Below are 6,567 nucleotides of genomic sequence, written 5' to 3'. Positions count from 1 at the left end.
GCCGGCGCAGGGTAGCAGGAAGCTCTCCGCACACTCACCGGACCTGGGCTAGGACTGGGTCTGGGGGCTCCCGGAACTCGGCAGAAAATCCTACTCGGTGGGCGGTGTGGGGGAGGCACTGCGGAATGGTGGGGGGCGGCCCAAGGGGCTGGGAGAGGGTCCGGCCCACGCTGCGCCTGGGCTGGGACTGGTCCCGCCGGCGCAGGGTAGCAGGAAGCTCTGAATCAGTGTATATTGACTAAAATTTTTATTAGCCAAAGATTAATCGTAAAGTTTGTGAAAATTGATAACACAAGAGGGCCAGTTGTACCTATAAGACATAAATATATAAAGAAAATATATTAATGCTATATTTTGACCTCATAGTTTCTTCTGTACTTGAAAAATTTCAGTGTTTCCCCAATTTCATTATCTCAGTTATTCAAGCTTATTTTTCATATGCATATGACTCAAAGAGGAATTGCCAAAATTGGAACTAGGATCTCTCTATACCTTCCCATTGTAAATCAAATGCAGTATTTATTTTGTTCTGCTGATATCCTAGAAGTCAGGACTCCATTTTCCTATTCTGGAAGTACCCTGGGTTGGGGAGATAGCTCAGCAGCATACATGCCTGCCTGGCAGATGCGAGGTTGTGAGTTCAATTCCTGGTTAACAAAAAAAAATTAGAAGTACCATATCACTCCTAGTCAGAGTACCTTCTTATCCCCAACATTTATATATTTCTTTCCACTGTTTGCAAGCCTGTCTGTTCTGATGACCTATCTTTAATAATTTGAATATCATATGTATGTATATATATATATATATATATATATATATATACCTACTTAGGACTGAGTTCTCAAAATTTTTAGATTCCAGGGAATAACTCTATTTTGAAGATTAATGACATAACCACTGTGGAAATCAGTATGAAGATTACTCACAAAACTAAGATTGACCTAGCTATTCCCCTTCTTGGTATCTTCCCAGAAGAATTAAAATGTTATTCCACTGCAATATGTGTGTACTCCTGTTTATTGAAGCACAATTTGTAATAGCTGAGTCTTGGGAACAATCCAAATGCCCTCAACTGCGGAATGGATAAAAATGTTTTGGTGTTTTCACGTAATATTACTAAGCTATAAATAAGGATAAACTTCAGACGTTTATTGGTAAGTGAATGGGACTTGAGACCATATTCACAGGTGAAATAAATCAGACTCACATGTGTAAACATCACGTTGTCTCCCTGGTGTGGGTAACTGAAGGAATAAAGACCAAAATGTACGATAGATATTGTGAAATGATAAGAAATTTTTCAAAAGAAAAGAAGAACTGAGGTGGGGGTGGGGGAAAGGAAGGAAAAGGAAAAATTGGTAGGAAGGATAAAATGGAAACAAAGCTCTAAATAACGAGAGGAAGAGGGACTGGAAGGAGGAGGGGATTGGGAAAAAAACAGGAACAGAAATATATCATCTACAGGTACAAATTTCCTATGATGAATGTGATCATTATTTGTATCTAAAACATACCAAAAAAACTTATCTAAAGAAGATTTATTGCAAAACATAAACATTAGTCAAGTGACTTACTGAGTTTAGTAAAAGATAAAACTGCAGAATAACTGAATAAACATTGAATATTCACCATTGTTTAAAATTGGTCCAAAAAAGCAGCTGTTTTCTATATGTAAGCCTGCATTTCAACTTCATTATGTTTTACTCACATTATATGGTGACAGATACATTTCCTTGTCACCACAGTTTTTTAATTATATTGTAATGATTACATATTACACTACTTTATGAAATTATGAAACCATCACTTTTTTAAACTATGAGATTATCACTTCAAGATGAAATCTAGAGACAGATCTGGTGGTGCACACCTGTAATCTCAGCTCTCAGGAGCTGAAGCAGGAAGATCTGCCTGAGTTTGAGGCCAACCTGAGCTATATAGCAATTGCAAGTGCAGCTCAAACTACATAGCAAGGCCTTGTCTCAAAAATAAATAAATAAAATTAAAAAGAAAAATAAATTTAAAAGTAGTACCATAACGTGCTTGGCAAACCTCACTATTTGAACTTATATAATATAAACCACTAACATACTATCTAGTTTTTCCAGGTTATTATTATTTTAATGATCTATGCTCTTGAAAATATTATAATCCTAAGGTGTGAAGTAACAGAGTTCTGTTTATAAAATGTGAAAATGTACCTTGAAGGTATAAATTGCATTCTGAATAAATGCCAAATGATTTTGATTTGTTTAACATAAAATTTAATTTGCTCCTTAGGTATTTCTATATATTGCTTTTGTAATAGATTGGAAAAGAGAGCAACCTTGGAAAAAACAGAACACAGTGAATTTAGAAGACAGTAAAAGAAATCCTACTTGTTGCCATTGTGTTAGGACTTAAGATCCAGTAATAGCAGTTCAGAAAGTGCTACTTGGAGCTGGCGAGATAGCTCAGTGGACTAAAGAGCCTGCTCAGGCAAGCTTAGGCAAGCTCAGAGACCACAGTTCGATCCCTGGCACCACAGGCCACGCCTGCCCCACCCCAGGGTGGGCTGACCCAGCATATGCTTATAATCCCAGTGCTGGGGAGGTTGAATATAGGAGGGTCTGAGCTGCATAGTGAGAGCCTTCAACAATCAAATACATTTTAAAAAAAAATGCCACTTGAGTGCTTCTGTTACCCTAACGGTTTGAGACTCTAATTGCCACCAATGCTTTAGTCCAGAAAGTGGTGCGCTTTTGTCTGAAGGTTGAATCCCAATCAACAAAGTTTATTCCAGCAAAATTTTATTGCACCAAAGCATAACACATTTTGCCAAGCCTGGTCATGCCAACGCAGATCATTTAGTGTATAATTGGCTACGACTGGCACTCAGACAAGCTGTGACATTTCTTGTCAGCAACTGGTTACTCCTTGGAAAGTCAAGGAAACAATTACATGCTGCAAAGGATGAACTGGTATGGTAAGAAATGAAACATAAAACACGTCAGCCCTTCCCCCCGCAAACAGGTGTGAGGGAAATTGTAATACCTGATGTCCTTTTCTACCCAGTCCAGGAAGTCAATAAAAAAAGTACTGACTTGTGAAATAAAAAATGAAGTCTGTTGAGAGAAGGCAAATGAAATAAAGATAACATTGATTTAAAAGATAACATTAATAAGATCCAGAGACCACCTGATATTAAGGGAAGGTGAGTTATCGTTTTGGCATCTTTTGAAAAGGTTATCATTCTGTTGATAAGTTCTTCAAAAAGGAAATAGACTAGGACCATATGAGAAAACACAAGCTAAATCCAAAACTATGATATCAAAAGACTATTTTAAGTGTTTACTTTCTCTAAAAATTAAATGCAAAATAATATAACAAAGATGTGTAATTTTGACTCTCTCAGCGAAGAGTAAAAAGAAATTTAATATTCAGTGTGGGCAAGTGTTTAGATAAACAGTCTCCTACACTACTGATGAAAATAAAATGCTGAGTGGAATGAATGGGTAAAACTTTCTTAAACAGTTCATACTCATGGGCTCAACTTACTGAGAGCCACTTACACACGAATGAAAAACTACACATATGAAGATGTTGCCTGGAGAATAATTTAGGATCAAGAATAATTGGAGTGCTTGCTTCAGCAGCACATATAATAAAATTGGAACGATACAGAGAAGATTAGCATGGCCCTGAGCAAGGATGACACGCAAATCTGTGAAGCACTCCATATTTTTGTTTAGACAAGATATCATGTTTGCATCTTGTACTATGAGTAACTACTATGAAGACAACAATATGAAATGTATTAATTATTGTAACTGTCCTACTAACCTGTTTTGAAACTGTATCATTGCTACTTCTTTCTTAATAAAATTAATGTAAAAAATAAAAATAAATTTAAAAAGAAGAATAATTGGAAACACTAAAAATTCATGAAACTAAGCAAATGGTCATATGCTCATCCCACAAAATACTATATATACATTAGAAAGAATTCAAGACCACCTTATAGAATGTCCAACATATAGTAAATGAAAATGCCTATAATAGTATTGCCATAATAATAACAGCTATAATAAAAGTTAATGCTGTATGACTCCGAATATGTGACATCTGGAAAAGGCTGGAGGAATGGAGAGGGCGAAATGATCAGTGGTTAGCTAGAGTTAGGAGAACAAGAGAGAAGAAGAATAGGCTGAAGCCCAGAGGAATTCTTCAGTAAAATTATTATTTATGACAATGTAATAATAGGTATGTTCATTGTACCTTTGTCAGAATTCATAAAGTGTACCATACCAAGAGTAATCCTAAAACAAGCTATGGGCCTGAGTAATAATGATACGCTGCTATAGGTTCACGGATTGTAACAAACATGCCACTTTGGTGGGCGACATTAGTTGGAGAGGTTGGTGGGTAGGTAGGGAGTATATGGGAATTTTCAGTACTTTCTACTCCATTTTTCTGTGAACCTAAAATTGCTCTAAAAATATTTTTTTGATAATTTAAGTTAAAATCTCAGAACTTTAAAAGTAAGCCCCTGATAAGCATTATTTCACAAGAACCTAATTGTCACAAGAATCTTACGTACAAGATATTATTTTTTATCTACAGATATAGAAAGTCTAAACAATTGTCCAAGGATGAGGGTAAGAACCAGAGTTGGGTCCCAAACCCAGACATTCCTGGCTCCCAGGTCCATGAGTTCCATGGGCCTAGGGTTTACTGAGCTCTCAAAAACCTCCTAAAGTATAGGATGACCTAATTTCTAGAAGAAGAAATAACCTAGTAAATACATAAAAAATACTATAGTGTTAATCAAGTCATTAACATCCTTTAGCTATCAAAAACAAAAATTATGATGATATATTGTTTATTTCTACAATGTAAGTTTTGTGATGACATTTCTGGTTTCATAATAAGAAAAATCGGTAAGGTTTTTGAAGGCTTTCTCTCTGGAAGTTGATTACAAAACAACACTGTGAAATGACTGATATGTTTTTAATCAATGTTTTGAAAATTTCTGAATACAGGAATTCCCAAATGCCTGCCTGTAAACTGATCGTGTCACAATCATCCAAGGAATATTTTATTGCACATACCTATTTTTGAGACCTAGATGCCCCATCCTTACCCAGTTCAGCACATCTGGGATGGAGCTCAAGAATTTACAATTTTCAAAAGCTCCCCAGGTGATTCTGATACCCAGCCAGGTTTGGGAATCACTGTCTAAGGGAACATGATTTATGTAGATCAAAAGAAGAAAGAGAGAAAGTATACCATATGGTATGTTAACTCTTCCTTTCATTTCATTTTAAAAGAGATTTGATGAGAAAAAGCTTATATAACAGTTTACAGAATACATAATTCAATACATACCTTTATCACTAAAAAGGTGCCTAAAACTTTATTCACCTTAAATATAGCAATAATTCATTTTTACCTTGGAAGGGAAGAAGTGTTTGTAAGATTTTGTAAGTGAGTAATTACAAGGAGGTGGCATTGGTGTAGAAATAGACATACAGACCAAACTAACACAGAATATAGCCAAGGACAGATGGGTCATTGTGGGTGGCCATGGGTTATTGGAAATGATGGTACTGGACAGAGGGCTATTTATGGAGTGGATGGGTTAAATCTTATACTTAGCAGGGTGTCTGGCATATACTGGACATTCAGACTTTTTTTTTTTTATGGCCAGCTCAGCCCACCCTGGGGGCAGGGCTGGCGTGGTATATAGTTCCAGGGATGGAACCATGGCCCTGCAATTGTCTAACCTTGTGAAACAAGTGCTTGAGATTGCTTGGCTATCTCACTAGCCCCAGACTTTTGCATTAAAAGAGCAATGGCTTCCTTAAACTCTCTTGAAATCTCTTCTTAGCTTTTCTCCATCATCAGAGATGTTGGTCACTTTCATTAGTCCGTCTTCCTCTTCTTTCTCCACCTTCCACCAAGTGCTCCTGTTTTCCTGGGTTGTTTCTTTCTCTGACTTTTATTTGCTTCACATTCTACTCACCTTCCAGGATAACCTCATCCATTGTCATGACTTTGACCACAAAAAGCAAAGAGAAACCTCCAAGTTTATTTTTTCCAGGGGAGGTTTTCATCCCAAATTCTACACTGATGCTTCCAAAACTTAATGGATTTGAAAAACACAATACACCTAACATATCAATTTCTTAATTATTTTGTTACCATAATCTAAATTAATTGAAATACTACCCCAAAAGTTCCCCAAGGTAGAAATTTGTCACACTTAGCTTTGTCTTCTCCCTGTCAACTGACCACCAGGTCCTATACAGTATGCCTATAACATATCTCTTGACAACTCTCCATCCCAGTTGCTCTATTCTTACCTCTCTTATTGTAACTCTCCTGTGTCATCTCTGTACTTCCTGTTTTCCTCTAGCCTAATTCATCCATCATACTCCAGTGCAGAACAGCTTCCCTTTAAATAAAGCTGATTAGGGGGCCTGCCCCTAGCTCAGTTCTTTAAGTGGCTGCTTTGACAAAGCAGTCAGGCTCAGGTTGCTGTGGTTCGATCCTCACAACTCAAGCCAGCCAAACCTGTCCTGA

The 6,567-nt window shown here is 36.9% G+C and overlaps 1 non-coding gene across 1 annotated transcript; it reads left to right on the top strand.

The window, feature by feature from the left end:
- Positions 1 to 3,622: 3,622 nt before the first annotated feature.
- On the top strand, positions 3,623 to 3,728 carry LOC111818567. The gene has a single exon (XR_002822526.1). It is a non-coding gene; the product is annotated as a U6 spliceosomal RNA (small nuclear RNA).
- Positions 3,729 to 6,567: the final 2,839 nt, after the last annotated feature.

This window comes from Octodon degus, unplaced genomic scaffold, assembly GCF_000260255.1.
Source record: "Octodon degus isolate 3935 unplaced genomic scaffold, OctDeg1.0 scaffold00095, whole genome shotgun sequence".
Lineage (NCBI taxonomy): Eukaryota > Metazoa > Chordata > Mammalia > Rodentia > Octodontidae > Octodon > Octodon degus.
The sequence above is the reverse complement of the archived record's forward strand: the minus strand, read 5'-3'. Positions and strand labels throughout refer to the sequence as shown.